This window comes from Panthera pardus, unplaced genomic scaffold (assembly GCF_024362965.1).
Source record: "Panthera pardus isolate Hobbes unplaced genomic scaffold, ASM2436296v1 HiC_scaffold_1, whole genome shotgun sequence".
Taxonomy (NCBI): Eukaryota; Metazoa; Chordata; class Mammalia; order Carnivora; family Felidae; genus Panthera; species Panthera pardus.
Genome location: NW_026526654.1, coordinates 41,207,683 through 41,225,940, shown reverse-complemented (window position 1 = coordinate 41,225,940; position 18,258 = coordinate 41,207,683). Strand labels below are relative to the sequence as shown.

The following is an 18,258-nucleotide window of genomic DNA, read 5'->3' as shown; positions in this document are numbered from 1 at the left end:
TCTGATCAATGGCTTGGAGGTCTGTGCAGTACAACTTATCCAGGATGCCTCTCCAGCATCCATCCCTTCACTTCAAATATGCCGCTCCCTGGATCAAGAGGTCTGCTGTGTGTGTGTGTGTGTGTGTGTGTGTGTGTGTGTGTGTGTGTGTGTGTGAGAAACCGAGAAACCCAAGCAGACTGGAAGGGCGTTGTTAGCCCTGGAGGTCAGGATCAGTCCAGCCAGATGGAGGGAAGGATGGGCAGGAGGCTGGGATAATGGGAACACAGGCCGGAAACTAACTTCATGGGAAGAACCTTGGGTGGGAAGGAAGTTTCCAGAGCCATGTTGTGGTTGAAAAGACGGCAGTCAGGAGCAGTGGGGAGCCAGACAGGACTGGGGGTGTCCTCTGTTCAGGGCTCTGCCTCTCCACCTGGAGCCAGCTGGCCTCAAAGCTTAGGATATGAAGCAAGACCATAGAGCCTGCTGGTAGTTTGAATTCTTTCTTTCTTGTGGAAAGGGGGATCCACCCCTCGATCCTTAATCACATCTGCAAAGCCCCTTTTTCATAGAATGTAACATTTCACAGGTTCCAGAGATTAGGATGGGCCCTTAGTTAGCATTCCACAGTCACCTTGGTATTTACCAACCACGCACAGGAATTCATACCCTCCCCTCATGCCTCTTTAAAAGGAGTAAATTAGGATGATTCTGACTAAAAATATGTCTCTCAAATTGTATTTATAAATATGTGCTCATCGCTAAGAGATGCAGTAAAATGGCATTTATAATTCCAGGAGACTTAATTTTCACTGGGATGGTGGTGGTTCCAATGACCTGGACATTGCCTGCTTTTCCAGTTCACAACACATTTCTTGTGGGAGTGCTCTCCAAAATGAGGTGCAAGCAAGATGATCCATTGTGTTGTAGGAAGAATATATTACATTTATTTATGTTTTATGTTCAAATTAAAAAAAATTTAATGTTTATTTTTGAGAGAGGGGGAGAGAGAGAGAGGCAGAGCACGAGTGGGAGAGGGGCAGAGAGAGAGGGAGACACAGAATCTGAAGCAGGTTCCAGGCTCCGAGCTGTCAGCACAGAGCCCAACATGGAGCTTGAACCTACAAACCTCGAGATCATGACCTGAGCCAAAGTCAGACACTTAACCAACTGAACCACCCAGGTGCCCCCATTTAAAAAAAATTTTTTAATGTGTATTTATTTTTGAGAGAGCACATATGTTTCAAAAAAAATTAAGCTTTTCTCATATTTCATACAAAGGTTGACACACACATGCCTGTCTTTATGTCTGTTAGTCACTTGTGGCACAGAAGACACAAGGTACCCTGAAGGCTAAATGGGAATTCCGTACCGTGGAGGGGTTGACAACGGTGCCCTCATTTGGCACGTTGTGACGTATTACAATTTACTTGTGACATCACCTTGCAAGGTTAAAAAAAGACTAAGCGTGAAGAGCGTGAAGAAGAACCTCTAGGGGCGCCTGGGTGGCTCAGTGGGTTAAGCTTCCTACTTGGGCTCAGGTCATGATCTCCTGGTTCATGAGTTTGAGTCCCGCACGGGACTCTGTGCTCATTGCCTGGAGCCTGCTCTGAGTTCTGTGTCTCCCTCTCTTTCTGCCCCTCCCCTGCTCGCACTCTCTGTCTCTCTCAAAAATAAATACACATCAAAAAAAAAAAAAAAAGCAGAACCTCTACAAATTTTTCAGTGCTGTTTAAAGTCAAGATTTAATCTGTCCTTTACATACCACATATCACGATAAATGTTTACAAGTGTCTCTTGCAGATAGTAGAAAGACAAATAGTCTTGTTCTTCCTGCTGAGGTTAAAAAAGCTGAAATAATGCCAAAGGATGGAACCTGACACGCATGTATTCCTTCGGCAACTGGTATTATAGGGAGAGGCACAGAAAATATTGCTGAAGTCCAGAAGAAACAAGTATGAAAACAATTCCTTGGACGAGGTTTGCTACTAGTACAGGTATTTCCATCATATCTTAGTGTGTGGTATTTGCTAAATTCTGTTTCAGTGATGAAATACAAGAAGAACTATTTCTTTACGAGCCGTCAGCGGGAAAACATTCCGGAAGACAAAATCAACATAAATTACTATTTTTTCTTTTTTAAAGAGTTACGCTTTCTACGACTGTGCCAGCCAGTTTATTTATTTATTTTGAGAGAGGCGGACACAGTGCAAGTGGGGGAGGGACAGAGAGGGAGAGAGAGAGAATCCCAAGCAGGCTCTGCGCTGCCTGTGCAAAGCCCGACACCTGATGTGGGGCTCGAGCCCCTGAAGCCGTGAGATCATGACCTGAGCTGAAACCGAGAGTCAGACACTTAACCAACTGAGCCACCCGGAAGTCCTGTAAATGATTTCTGTATTAAAAATTATTTATGGTGGGGGTACTGGATCAGGACCTGATCTCAGTGCTCAGGAGTTTGAGCCCTGTGTTGGGCTTTCTGCTGTCAGCACAGAGCCCCCTTTAGATCTTCTGTCCTTCTTTAGATCAGAAGCCCCCTTCTGTCCTTCTGTCTCTGCTCTTCCCCCCTCACCTGCTCACATGCACTCTACTTCTCAAACATTTAAGAAGTTATTTATGGTAAAACTGTGCATGTGTACACCTTGATGAAACAGTATTTTGGAATAAAAAGGAGCTTCCAGGACATAGTTACAGAGCGTCTCACATATTATCATTATTATTATGCTATTTTACCTCATTTATTGCAAGTTTTAGCTTTAAATTGTAGCCAGAAATTCACGAATGTCAAGTTTATAAAAATCTTTTCTCAGCTATTTGATACACATATACATTGTGAAAGGAGTCCTGCGATCGAGTCGAGTAACCTATCCATCACCCCACATACAGCGGTGCCCCCTTACCCTGGCTTTTGCTTTCTGTGGTTTCAGTTAACATTCCCCTGCAACCACCCCCCGCCCAACCATCACTCAACCATGATCCAGAAGCAGGTGATCCTCCTCCTGAAAAATGGTTAAGAAATCAATAGGAAATCAATAGTAGCCTAACTACCTCACGATGTTTATGTCATTCACCTCTTCTTCTCATTACGTAGGCATTTGGTCATCTCACATCAATACAAGTAAAAGGGTGAGTACAGTAAGGTATTTTGAGGGACCACATTCAAATAATTTTTATGACTGTATATTATTATCATTATTTTATTAATCACTGCTAATCTCTTACTGTGCCTAATTTATAAATTAAGCATTATCTTACGTATGTGTGCATAGGAAAAAACATAGTATACGTAGGGTTCCATACTATCCATGGTTTCAGGCATCCACTTAGGGGGCTTAGAACGTATTTCCTGAGGATAAGGGGGAGACTGCTGTATTTCTTCCCTTTTTTGGGTGAGAACATTTAAATTCTACTTTCAGCAAATTTCAAGTATACAATACATTGTTATCAACTAAAGTCACCATGATCTACATCAGATCCTCACACCTTATTCATCTTGTAGCAGAGTTTATACCTTTTTATCAAGTGTCCCTATTTCCCCCCAGCCCCTGGGAACCACTTTTCTACTCTTTATAAACAAGGTCTTTACCAGACTAGAATACCACTTTGTAATGAAATAGAGAATGACTATGAAAATCATGTGTTGTTTTCTTTGCTATACTTGATGGCAACAATGTTCGATGGCTTTGTTTTCATTGCTTTGGCAGTTGTTGAACTTGAAGATGTTATGCATTTTTTTCCTTTGCAAAATAGCGTCCCAAATTTGTTGACCTTTTCCTTTTCCTTGGCTGTCCGTAGTTTTTCTAGTAGATATTTAAAGTACAAAAACAAACTCCATAATCTTCTTATACAATAAAGGTGATAAATTAAAAAATGAATAAGAAATAACTCCTTTTGAAAAAAGCATAGGCCATAGAGTATTTTGAAGATTAATGTTTGAAAAATTCCCATTGTTAATATGGTTTTGTTGCAAAAACAAAGTAAATATTTCATGCATAACAATTTTCATTGGAAACTAGTGTGTTTAAAAATATTTTCAGGGGCGCCTGGGTGGCGCAGTCGGTTAAGCGTCCGACTTCAGCCAGGTCACGATCTCGCGGTCTGTGAGTTCGAGCCCCGCGTCAGGCTCTGGGCTGATGGCTCGGAGCCTGGAGCCTGTTTCCGATTCTGTGTCTCCCTCTCTCTCTGCCCCTCCCCCGTTCATGCTCTGTCTCTCTCTGTCCCAAAAATAAATAAAAATCGTTGAAAAAAAATTAAAAAAAAAAAATATTTTCAAATGATATATTTTAGAGTTTGAAGCAATATGTTTAAGTTTACACCAACGGAACATTCAGTGAGTAAATATAGCAGGATGAAAATTTACCAACTCATTTTTTTAAGTTTTTATTTTAATTCCAGTTTACCAGCTCATTTTTAACAAAACTTCTGCCTAAACGGTAGGTAGCGTTGAGCAATGAGTGTCAGGACTTAGGACCAGCCAAGGACAAACTTTCCACCTGCCTCTGTGTGACAGCATGCAGACCAAGGATGTCTGTACATAAGCCCACACCCAAATCTTCTAATCCTTTGTTTTCTTCCAATATATATATTTTTTATCAACAACCAAGATATTTTATAAAATTAGGGAATTTTCATTCATAATTGTGTTTATAAAAACATCTAGAAAAATAACAATTTTGAGGAGGAAAGTTTTATACCAATAAATAAATAGTTTAAAATTCTCCTTTTTATGTTGATCTTTTTTTACCTTCTATTTTTAGCATTTTTGATTGTATACAACTTACTATAGTGCTTGTGTGTGATTATACATAAATATTAATAAAAGGGGTGATGTTTTTTCTAAACCGAAGTGGTACATGATTTTCAGAGGTGGGATTAAAAATGTTTACAGTCCTGGCAACTGAAGCCCAAAGAAGCAAAAATTGAATTGATTCAGGGGTCTCAGACCAGAACTGGAACTTAGGTCTGTCTTTTCCTATGTGGGTTTTTTTTTCCATCTTACACCCTTTTAATGTATTTTTATTGCCCTAGGTGAAGAGGATTGTGTTGAAACACATTTACATCTGCTGGAGAATTGGAGCATGAGCAGTGGGACTCACTCTTTTGTTTGGTTATGATACAGCTGGTGGTAGAAACCTGAACTCTCAGAGATACAAATCTCCATAGGAAAAGCAGTGGGTGATGGGATAAAACACTAGGTCTCAAACCTGAGCTTCACTTTTTCCATAAAGAATTGTATTTTTTTGTCCCTTAACTCCTTGATGGTTGGATCCAAGTTTTCTAATTATTTTGTGTTGCCTTCATGGTGATTAGCACTGGGTATGAGGGCAGGATGGTCTAATGGTTAAGAAAATAGTGACTGTTCAGAGTCACAGGGTCTGTGGTATGGCTGTCTACTAGAGGTATAAACTTGACTGATGGCCTTTCCATGCCTTGCTTTTCTCATGTGTAAAACAGAAGTAATAAGTGGGTTACTAATAGACTACATCTCATGAGCTTCTTGTGACCAAGAACTGAGTTAATTCATGTAAAGCTTTTAGAAAAGTGGCTGGCAGAATGGTGATAGCTCAGTTTTGGAAGAAAGGATAAAGAAACTATCTTCTAGAACCTTTATTTCAGCTTTTGAGATGAAAGAGGATTGGAATAATCTTAGCAGATTGACAGCATACAGTGCAACTGTGTTCCTAATTCTGGTCTTGATGAGGATTTTGACTTTTATGTATTTATAAATACATACAATTATAAAAAGAATGTCTTTTATGTATTTATAACACTAGGTGGCAGTGTTAGCACAAGATGGGAAATCCGGAGTAGTTTTTGTTTGTTTTTTCTTTTTTCTTCTCTTGCCTCTCCCAGATTTATAACTTTCTAGTCAGCTTTTGAATCTCTGATCAGTCCAATATTAGTAGTCTTAGCACATCCCAGAGCTGATTCCTACCAGAGAACGGCTAAAGGATTAACAGGAAATTTAAATGATCATTGTCTCCTATGGGCTTGTAGCATTGTGGAAAAGTTAAGGTGGCTTTTCTACTGTGCAGGAATGGATTAGGGAAGGCTTTAGTGCAGTAAGCAGTGGCCTGGAGAGACCGTGCCTCTCCCCCAGTACGCCAGCTTTGAGAGGCTGTCATGTTTCAGGAATCTCCATGCTTCTTCTGCTAATGAGCCACGTACACTTAGCAGTGAGGATTCTGCTGCAGCCATTTCTTGCTGACTCTCTCTGTGGGGGAGGCAAGTCTTTATTTGCTAGAACACTTGGGTCTTGATTTTAAAACTGCCAGTGTTTTAAATAAAATTTTTATTCGTTTTAGATTGTTTACCCGGGGCTCCTTCAAGAAAACAGTAAGCAGACTGCTGGAATTATCACCTGTTAAAATGAAATATGCAGCTGGCCCAAGTGGGCAAAGGCATGAGGACCACAGGGACGTGAGGGCTGCTCTTGCTCCTTCTTTGAACTGCATGTTCACAGTGTTAATTGAGCCCAAAGAGTTCTCATTAGGCAGATCAACCCTTCATTGGATTTCAGCATCTCTTTCTCTCTCTCCATGCACACACACATATTTTTGTTCATTCAAACCACAAATATTGAGTGCCCACTATGAGCCAGGCACTGATCTCAAAAATGCAGATAAAGCAGTGAACGAAACAAATGATGACACCTCTCTTACAGAGTTTATATCACGGTATGAGACACACAAATATGGCAGGTGGTAAGTGTTGTGAAGTAAAGTGGTATAAATGGGTAGTAATGGGAAATAAAGGGGATTCCATTTTAGACAGAGTGACCAAGGAAGGATTCTTGGCTATGGTGAAATCTAAGCAGACACCTGAATTGCTAAAGACTGAATGATCCACGACCCCCCCATTCATATGTTAAATCCTAATGCTCATTGTGGTGGTATTTGGAGGTGGGGTTTTGGGGAGGTGATTAGGTCATGGGAGTGGAGCCCTCAAGAATGAGATTAGTGTTCTTATAATTGAGGTCTTAGTTGTCTTTTCCACCATGTGAGGGCATAGGGAAATGACAGCCATCTAATAACTAGGAAGGGGTATTTCACCAGACACTGAAGCAGTGCCCTGATCTAGGACTTCCCAGCCTCCAAAACTATGAGTAATAAATTTCTGTATATACGCTACCAACACATGGTATTCTCTTACAACAACAGCCTGAGGGGACTAAGACATGAATGAAATGAGGTAGTGAATGTGTAGTTTATTAGGGTAAGAACATTTCAGAGGGAGGTGCATACAAATGGTCTGAGGAAATTGGGGGGTGAGGCACTGAGGCAGGAGGGGCAGATACAAACTGATGGGGCCTCAAGCTTGTGAAAATTAGTCACCCTCTTTAAGAGGGAATGCAAAAATAAATACAAGAGTAAATATTTACAAAAGAAAATCCCAAGAAATTACAAAATTGAAAAAGCTGACAAGTTTTTTCAAGCATCAGAGTCTAGTTAGGGCATTTTACCCATTAACTGCCCGACACCCTGTAGAATGATTTTCCCTTACAGTTTTGGCTGTGCACTCTTTGATTACTTCTTCATTCAACTTTGATGGTGTAATACATGTTTATGGAGACAATAGATAATTTAGTCTTTCCTTTAGCATCATTGAGCAAAATATTACTGATGGTTTATACATTTCTTTCAGCTTCACACCTTTTTTTGTTTCTGCCATGTGAATTTCCAAAGTTCTCAAAATTGGAAAATCTCACAAATTTCTTTCAAATATGAACTGTAAGATTTGAAAGATTTTTCCGCAAAGTGGCTTTCAGTTTTATTCATTTCTATCCTTGTTTTTTTAACCTCTGACCAAATATTTCTAAAGCTGGATGTTGTGGGACCACATTCACATCTCATTTGACTTTTGTCTTCACTGTCACATCATGACATTGTAGAATGGGTCAGCATGGAGGAGGACAGCCATTTCCTGGAAGTCCTTCCTATGCCGAGATAGCTAACAACATGCAGAAGTAACAAGGCACGGGGACATATCACACAAATAAAATCCTGGAATCAACTTCTTTTTAGCTAGATCCTCAAAATGCCCAGGGCCATTCCACAGCCGTCTGATAAGAGGAGGGACACTAATGGAGGGAAAATAGGACTGGAAAGAGACAGAGGTCTTAACTGATTGTGGTTAAAATATTTCTCTTTTTTAAACTTTACCAAATCTTAGGACTATGTCAACACATCACTATACCAGTAAGGGGCCTGAATCTTATGCTTTATTAATTTCATGGTAAAACTGTCTCTTCCAGGGTAGGAAGATACCCCTGCCCCACTGTTAGGTCATTAATGGGAGAGTAGGTCCAAAAGCGTGGGATTTGTCGAGGAGAGTGATATGGCAAAGTTCCAGAACATACCCAACAGGCCATGGCAGACAGATTTCCCATCTTGTACAGTTGTGCTTCTCCCCAGAGGACATGAGACTGTGGGATAAACATGGGAGGGTCATTTTACTGGATGGGTGGTGATGGTGGTGGGTGAAGGGGAGGTGGGGTTAGGCCATTTCACTGTTAGTTACCATTTTCATATTGAAATATTTAAAAAATGTCAATCCCACTTATAAAGTATATTGATCACATGTGAATTTTTAGGTCAAAATAATCTTCCAGAAGAATTTTTCCCTCTAAGTGGCCTGTGTTAGGGACATGGCCATGACCTTTCCACAGTTAGGGCTTTCTTGGTAGGAAATTCAGAGAAGTGTATTTTGACTAAAAGTTCCATCTTATAATGGTCTATGGTCTCTTGTCCACCAGTGTGACACTGCTGATGTCACTGGAACTGACAGGTTTTTATTTGTTTTTTTTTTCATAGTCATGGTTCTTCACACAACCTTTTTGTATGGATAAGGAATATGGCATAGAGGTTAAGAGTGCAGGTCTTTTTTTTTTTAATGCTTATTTATTTATTCTGAGAGAGAGTGTGTGAAAGGGGGAAGGGCAGAGGGAGAGGGAGACAGAGGATCTAAAGAGATTTGAAGCAGGCCCTGCTGTCAGCACAGAGCCTGATATAGGGCTTGAACCGTGAGATCATGACCTGAGCCAAAGTCAGATGCTTAACCGACTGAGTCCCCCAGATGCCCCACAAGTGCAGATTTTGGTGCCAAAATGTGGCTTTTCCTTGGGCTCCACTACTCACTTTCTGGATGCCTCACCATTCTGTTTCCTCCTCTGTAAAATGGGGATCATGAATCATGCAGTTATTATGAGCATTAACTGAATTAATCTTCGGCATGAGTCAGTGCCTGGCACAAAGTACGTATGCTCTTTGTCATGTCAGCTACTTGAATGATGTCTCTGTGTGTGACTCCTACGCAGCCTCTTCCCTTTACTTATTATCCATCCTCGCTGAGAGACAAGTTGTTGGCGTTCATGGTGCCACTTCTGAAACGTGTTGGAAGGCCCAGCTAATCAGGATGAGGCTCGCCACCAGGCCTCATGAGGGCCATGATCCACTCCCATCATATTTTGAGCAGGTGTCTTATGGCAGAAACTTTTCACTCCGAATAAAATCATGTAAAATGTGGCTGCTTAGTTTAAATCAGAGATGGGACGTCCAGAAGCCCACCTATTTGTGCCCCGTCTGTAGTACTGTCCCCAATTTATCCTTCTACAAATCCACAGAGTCATAATCCTGTGTGCCAACTGAACTTCTAGCCAAATTTTCAGTTGGAATGATTTGAGTTTCTTCTCTGGGTCCTGCCCTGTGTATTTTATAGTTTTAGGTGGAAGAAAATTGAGGGCTGGCTGTCCTCATTTTAGATTCAACTACCACTTATTGAACATCTAAACATCATGCCACAAACTCTCATTATTAACCTGAAAAGTGTGCATTGTATTTTCAGATGCATTCTAGTAAGCCTCAGAGAGTTAAGATCCTTGCTCACAACAGAACCATCATGACTTCGAAACACTTCTTAAAATGCTCTAGACTTTATGCCCACCTTTTAGTGCAACTGAAATCGGTCTCAACTTGCATTTATATAAAACTCTGTTATGTAAAAAATTCTTTTACTTTTGAAATGTTGGCATTTGGTACTCAAATATCATTTTTTTCTCCTCAAGTATTTGTTCTCAAACTAGGCTTTTCCAGATGACAAAATTGAGTCTCTGAAGATTAGTTGAAGACCACGGAACAAGTGAGAGACAACTGGGATTCATCTGGCCTCAAGCCCAGGGTACCCAGCCCACCATGACTCAGGTGAAGGTGAGAGGACTTTTATTCCTTCTGTCCCACTGTGGCCAGTTTCCTGGTAGAAAACATTCTTGGTGACCCCCACATCAGGATTTTCTTTTTCTTTTTTTTTTTTTTAATTTGTCTTTTACATTTATTCATTTTTGAGAGACAGAGACAGAGCAGAAGCAGGGGAGGGGCAGAGAGAGAGGGAGACACAGAATGAAAAGCAGGCTCCAGGCTCTGAGCTGTCAGCACAGAGCCCGACGCGGGGCTCGAACTCACAAGCTGTGAGATCATGACCTGAGCCGAAGTCGGATGCCTAACCGACTGAGCCACCCAGGGGCCCCAGGATTTTCTTAATATGGTTCAACTTAGCTCTTTCTGCCCGTGGGAGCCTAGCCCTGATCACAAGCATCTAGAGCCTTCCTTTTGTTTTCCCACAACCATTTGTACCTGGCACCATGGGAGGTTAGCCGGGTGGTGGAGAGCCTTGCAACGTAATCCCCTTCATTATTCAAGGAAAATGGCCTTGTTGCTTAAGAGAGGTGAAATAAAGGGATATCTGTACTTGATATCCATTAAACGTCCTGCTTAAACTTCCCTCTGCTCTCTACAGTTGGTAGAACAAATCATAAAGAGGAGTGATGCGGTTTGCATTCCAATTCTGCCTCTTAAAACACTATGACCTTGGGGAAGTCATTTTACCTCTCCAGGCCTCTGGTTTCTGATCCACGAAAGGATAGTTCACCTGTCTGAAATGGGCTTGTGTTACCACTAGGGGGCAGACAAACACAACCCCTGAGGGGCTTCGTAGCTGCCACACAAGAGCAAAGGATGAAAAGTTTTAATACGAATAATGCAAATATAAATAAATTCAAAGAACATTTTTTAATGAGATAAAATGTAGACTTTCTGGTTGGGTCTTTGAGGACTCCCGATTCTGGGTTGCACCCTTAATGTTGTTCGGGTTCAGATCCCTGCACTGTAGGTTACAATACTGTCTAGCATTTACTGAGTGCTTACTGTATGTGATGTACATGTTCCCTTTAATCTGAACAACAAACTGTTTAACGTGGGCAACGTCCACACTTTTCCTAGAAGGACCCTGAAGCTCAGCGAGGTTAGGTGACTTGCCCAATGTCACTCAGCTGGCAGCTGGCAAAGCTAGGATCCCATGTTTTTCCAGTTGCTCCCAGGCCGACCCTGCTTTTATTCCCCTAGTGCCCCCCTCTCAAAGGCTCCTGTATATGTGTGCGTGGCCCGCTGCACCACTGCAGTCACCCAAGGGCACAATGATGTCACAGAAACACTATTCCCTTTGTATGAGTGATTCTAATTTCATAAAGCCATAGACATTTCTAGTATGTAAAAGATTAAGTCATGACAGTATTTCTGGAACATTATTGGATTCACCTGTTCTGTCTCCATTCATCCCACACAGGTCTAAAGTCCACACTGCACTTTCCCATACAGGCTGCTGCTTCTCAGAGGCCCTCCGCCTTCTCCAGATCCTCTGCTATTGTATGTCCTCATGGCACACAAAGGAGAGTCCATTGTAAGCTGCAAGTGCCCCGTAAGATTCATCACAAATTCTTCCTTCTGGCCCTCACTGGTCTTCATCCTCCCCACCCACCCCATCTCACCTTAGCTAGGGTTTTGCATGGACCTGCTAATTTGCATGATTTCCATCCAATGTAAATCAATGTTTGTTTCCTAACAACATCTAGCATTTGAAACATCCTTCTCTCTTAACCCCTTACTTATCTGTTACTTCTCATTTTTCACGTCAAGTTCAAAATGTCTCCTCTACAATGCTTTCCTGAGATATCACTACTCAACTTGGAATGTGCCTGCTTAATTTTTATTTTCTATTTTATTAATTCTGTCACTTTGTGTATTGGTTCTGTCTGGACTGCAAGTTTCTTAAAATCACTGGCATTTGATTTTTCCAAGTATTTAATTGAGTATTAATAATAATATATACTCACTGAACTGATCCTTATTTATGAAGCAGGGATCAGATCCAGAGCATGATTTCACTAGCTCAGTGGATCATCAGAATGCCCCCTGGGTGGCATTCATGAGCACCTATGATGTTCCCCATTCTGTGTTTTGTATTCTAATGCATAGTCTGGTATCATCTTCTCAGTAACCCAGTGACGTAGATACCATTACAATTTCCAGTGAGCAAATGACATACGTAATGGTAAGCAGTCTTGTCCAGAGGTACAGTGCTGACTAGGGTGGGATTTGAATTGGGGGAGTCTGACTCCAGAGCTCTGTGTACCTTATGTCCAGACTTTGGTACTGCTTGGTCTTGAGGTTTCAGAGCTGGGGATGTGGGAGAGGGGACAAGAGTAACGATGGCAAGAACGAGAAAAGTGGAGTGGGGTAGCTGGTGGAAGTCTTCTTATTCTCCAGTCTTCCTATAACCCTGAACACTTTGAATAAGTTCTACCCAAAGTCATGAAATGTTTGAGACCAGAGTTCTCACAGAAACTCTGAAGCGGGTAAGTAGCTCCAGAAGATGCAGAAATCTTGGTAGAATACGTATCTCTAAAAGAAATAGGTACCTCAGCTAATTCGGAACAAAAGTTACTATTTTGGCCACTAATCTCTAAAACGAAACCCAAACCAACAACAAAAAAACATATATCACTTTGAACTAAAATGATTCAACTCAATGCCAAGTAAACGTCAGTCCCCAGTTGAGATTCACTAGGCTTTTGTGATCCTCCCAAGCCTTCTCTTGATACTGTCACTGCTGTGTGGTCACCGTGGGGATAGCTCTTAGCATTGGGAGTGCAGTCAAGAGGGCAAAAGCAAAGGCTGGAGCTCCCCCTTACCCTTCCGTCTGCTTCTTTGAATCTGTTGTAGCTGCTGCAGAATAGAGGCCTAACACTCAAAATGGCCATAAGTCTCTTACTTATTGGTTAGTACTGGTGTTAACATTGAAAACTTTGAACCACTGGACTGGCCCAGATAATGGTCATCAGATGAAGATTATAAACAACTTGGCTAGAGAGTATCAACTAAATATTGGATATGGTTAGTCCAAGCTTGTGCTTTACTGTTTCTCTGCTAGCGAACAAGGAGGAGGTGGTGAAATTAGCTTTTAGCTGGGCTTCAGGTAGTAGGGAAGACTGGGATTGAGTGCTGCGTTGGCAATTCTGGTGGGTGCTCAGGAACATACTAGGGGGTGATGAAATTGGATGTGGTATCCAAGAACAGAACATCAGGTAAGTGGTACCCAAATCTGGCTAATTATTGAAGCTATCCTGTGGGTTAAAAAAATGCAGACACTAGGAGCTCCTGGGTGGCTCAGGCAGTTAAGCATCTGACTTCGGCTCAGGTCATAATCTTACAGTTTGTGAGTTCCAGCCCCACGTTGGGCTCTGTGTTGACAGTTCAGGGCCTGGAGCCTGCTTCGAATTCTGTGTCTCCCTCTCTCTCTCTGCCCCTCCCCCACTCGCTCTGTCTGTCTGTCTGTCTCTCAAAAATAAATAAAAACACTTAAAAAGTTGTTAAAAATACAAATGCTAGATGCTGCACTGGCCTGTTGAAACTTTTTAACCATGAGGGATGAACAGCTGCATTCAAAAAATAAAAATTCCCCAGGAGATTTTGATCATCAGTTTGAGAAATAACATATTTGAGGAAGTATTCCACTATTGTTCTTTACTTTTTCTTGACACTTCTTCCTCATTTCCTGGTTGAGATCCAGAATTGTTTCTCTGATTACAAAGATCAATTATCTGAGCAAAGGGATATGTGGATAGAACACTCAGAAGGATTTATGCCATCCTTTGTGTGTGTGTGTGTGTGTGTGTGTGTGTGCGCGCGCGCACGCGTGCATATATGCATTTGAAATGACCTCATAATTAAACCTAACAAAAATGTGCTATTTTAAATCTTGGTTTCATTATGTGCAATATGATAATGGTTATAATAAAAGTGATGATACGTTTAAACCATCCCAACAGCGTCAGCTGTGAATCACTGCCCTGTCCATGGCTGTTGTAGGTAGACCTTGGCCTACTCCCACAAGAGAGTTATGATTTATTCTCTTCTGAACTTTTAGTCTCTCATAGACTTCCCAACAATGGAACAAGATCAGTACAATGCCCTTAATGACAACTTCCCTTTTCTCAGGCTTTCTATTGCAGGGCAGTGGTTTTCAACTCAATAGATTGGCCAGTGGGAAGTCTATAGTGAAATCAGAGTTGTGCCTGTAAGTTTGCTTGGGGATTACCTCAATAAACTCTAGGAAATAGAACTCTTTCTGCAGAAGAATCAATAATACTTACCTGCCTTGGGGCCAGTTCTGAAACAAAGGACTATGTCACTGGTTATAGTTCTATTTCTAAATTAAGGGATGCAGAATGTTCTTAATTACCAGAACCTGACAAAAATGAATATGGTGATTAAATACCCATTGTGTTTATCAGAGAAAGCAGAAAACCAGTGTTGGAGATTCTGTGATTTGCTATATATACAAATAAACTAAACAAAAAATATCAAAGCTACAATTCCCAATCAGGTGTCTCCAAAATAAATAGGGAAAATAAATGAGTAAATAAATAAATAAATGAGTAGGGAAAAGAGACTTTTTGTTTAAAAAATTTTAAATCCTAATAAAAAGCATATGACTTCTATGAAAAGACCAAATAATAAATTAATATTTCTTGAGAATCAAAACATTTTAAAGATTGGGCGTGTGAAGGTATAAAAGGAAATAATAACATGTAGAAAGGGTGAAATTTTGCTTCAAGGTATTCATTACTCAAAAAGAGACCAAGTTCCTTGTATCCCATTTTATTTTTAATATAGACATGAGCATTCTTATTTAGGATAGTGGATCCCAACTGCTTAGTTGCTTAAAACTTCACTTTTCCCCAATACACTCTGTGAAATAGCATTTGTAGTTTTATCTCATAATAATTGGGGTGATGCATATTTACAAGGCCACAATTAATTTAATAGTATTTCAAATCATTGGTGTTTGATAAACCGGGCAGTATAGATAAGCTATATATGATTAAAAATAGTAGCCACTAGGGGCACCTGGGTGGCTCGGCCGGTTGAGTGTCCAACTTCGGCTCAGGTCATGATCTTGCGGTTTGTGAGTTAGAGCCCTGCATCGGGTTCTGGGCTTATAGTTCAGAGCCTGGAGCCTGCTTCAGATTCTGTCTCCCTCTCTCTCTCCCCCTCCCCTGCTCACGCTCTGTTCTCTCTGTCTTTCAAAAATGAGTAAATGTGAAAAAAATTAGTAGCCACTCTATGTGCAAGAAAATTTGTACAATCTATGGACAAGATTTGAGGATGTAGGTTTTGAAAATATGGATTCTTCTACCCTCTTTATATTATCTCCAAATTTCCAGGTGATCCATGGTCCACGTATCTGGCATCACTACTTTATAGAGTGAAAGTAAGAATAGTGGATGGTTTATTAACCTTTTCCTGAGACACACTATCAAACGTCTCTTGGCCGAAATGTATTCTCTCCTACCTGTGTCTGTGTTGACCACCACTTACATCTGGTAGAGTGCATCTTGTTGATTGAAATCCTTAGCAACTCTAGTATGCGATTCAACGGTATGATGTGGGACTAGAAAAACAGAACCAGGGGAGAGCGCCCAGTTTCTAGTGTTGGATTGGGACCTGGGGTTAATCATTTTGTCTCCCTTTTTAGGTACTACATAAAGACAGTAATGCTCCTGTTATTAACCCAGCTCACAAGAGACCAAGAGGAATGAAGTTAGTAAGAAGGAACAATCTGAAAGCTCTGGCTGAAAGGTATTATTTAAACCACTGGAGAAAACTATCCAATTATGGATAAGGGAGTAGAACTGATGTAAACTTGTGGGTTTTTTCCATTTATGTAAATTAATGGTAAGAGGTCTAGAACATACAATTTTCTTACTTACATTTTATTCTTTTGCTGGTAGATGGAAATAAAGGCACCCAGCTGCAAAAGAAAGTTGAGAATAGTGGGACTGAAATAGCTATTCTTCTTGTTTCCTTGCCCTGTAGCTAGCCCGGTCTGTTATTCATGCTGCACGTTCTGGCAGTGGCTTGCCCCCCCTCCACCCCCCCGCATGCACCCCGCCTCCCACACCAAGCAATACCCAGTGCTCAGTGTGGTGTGAAGATTCTTTGGAAGTTGTTTAGATGAATACATAATAATTTTTCATACATTCAAAATACTGTTTATTCCTTGAACTCACAAGAGAGAAACTCTAATCATGGCAATATTAAGTACTATAATGAACCACAGGATAGCAGATGGGCCCTGGGGTAAACCTTTTCTGTACTATTGATTTACTTATTTGGTTTCCTTGTAAAATGTCCGTGACCTGAACCATTGCTGCAGAATACAAATACAAGTTTCTGACCCAAGCCAAACATTAAGATTTTTTCTTTAAAACAATCTGAGGGTTTTCTGGAAAGCAAAAAGAAGGCTGGTTAGTGTCTTGGGCCCTGGAAATCAGAGTTTTGCAGTTTTGTCAGCTTTGTGAGGATGAATTCTCCATAGAGAGTACCACAGCTTCTTCTTTTTTTTAAGTTTATTTATTTATTTTGAAAGAGACAGAAAGAAAGAAAGAAAGAAAGAAAGAAAGAAAGAAAGAAAGAAAGAAAAAGAAAGAAAGAGAGAGAATGAGAGGAGGAGAGGCAGAGATCTCACAAACCGTGAGATCATGACCTGAGCCGAGTCGTCTGAGTCAGATGCTTAACCGACTGAGCCACCCAGGGGCCCCCAAGTGTACCACAACAGCTATCATCATACCACCAATATGATTTCATTTCCAGAAACCTCTATTTAGAGCTTAATATGTGTTTGGCATTCTGTTGTAAACTGTCATGACATGAGGATATGAAGATATGATCTTTGTCCTCAAAGAAATATGTTATATTTATAACATTTTTTACAATTTATTAGAGTTCGCAGAAGACATATAAATATATCAGATGCAAACTTAATGCCTTAAGGGCCACATAGACCGTGTCATTGTGTGAGGCTATTATAAGACCTTAGGGAGCAGTGGAGACTGTGGCCAACTGGGAATGTATTACCCTCTTAAGTTCAAATTCACATTAAAAAATCTGCTCTATTGTTCAAATGAAATACATAGTTGGGCTGTATTTACCTACACCCTTTTCAGATACACAAACTCTTATTTGAGCTTCTAACAATGATTTGAAGTTGACTTCATTGCAAATGAAGAGACAGAAGCTCTGTGAGAGGAAAGTCTTGGACAAGGTAACTTAGCTGTAAACTGGGAGGGCAGGGATAAGAAATTGAAGTTCTATGGCCCCATGCCCAGCTGTTTTTATTAAAAACTTGTAGGTCAGGAAGAGGCAGAAATTGCTAACAATTTTGGTATTTCCTCTTTTATCTAAGTCATCATCCAAGGGCTCCTCCTCTGCTTCTGATAGCCACTCTCCCCATATTTTCACACAATAAAGAATACAGCGTGTGTATGCAATACCTTACAGTTAACATGCTTCTGGTATGTCGGAGGTCTCTGAGTTGCTTTCAATACATTGATTGGCTCTCTGAAGATGAGAAGTGGCTGAGGAAAATAGCTTGATGCAAAGGGGAGCTGCTGCCTTCCCAGCAGGCTGGTCTATCCACAGTGGACCCAACAGAGAGATTCAGACCTCACCAGGGCTGTCTGGGTAGGGTGTTCCAGAGGATGGATACAAATCAGATAGCACTTGAGGTGCTATCTTTAGGCCACATTCAAGTACCAAGATAATGGGCTTCTGAGTCAGAAGGAATTGGATGCAAAATGTCTTTTCCTGGGCACCCTTGAACAACTGGTTAAACCCTCAATATCAATTTTGTTGTTTGAAAATGGAGAAAAATTATTATGAGGACCAAGTAAGTAAATATATTTAAGCCAGGTGTTAAGGGCACAGTTACTGAATAGTAGGTGCTCAGTAAAGGGTGGTTCTCCTCTCTCCCTCTTTGTTTCTCCTTCGTGTCCAGTGGAGGAGGCTTGTGGCCATGCTGATAAAAGGAGCAGTTGGGAGGTAAAAGGAGCAGTTGGGAGTTGTGTCCTGAGTGCTGAAAGACCACAGTCCTCACTGGCACAACCAGTAC

General features: G+C 40.9%; 1 long non-coding RNA gene across 1 annotated transcript; it reads left to right on the top strand.

Annotated features, from left to right (window-relative positions):
- Positions 1-11,459: 11,459 nt before the first annotated feature.
- Positions 11,460-16,550, top strand: LOC109264215 (uncharacterized). The gene is made up of 3 exons (XR_008420287.1): positions 11,460-11,706; positions 12,301-12,357; positions 15,844-16,550. It is a non-coding gene; the product is annotated as an uncharacterized LOC109264215 (long non-coding RNA).
- Positions 16,551-18,258: the final 1,708 nt, after the last annotated feature.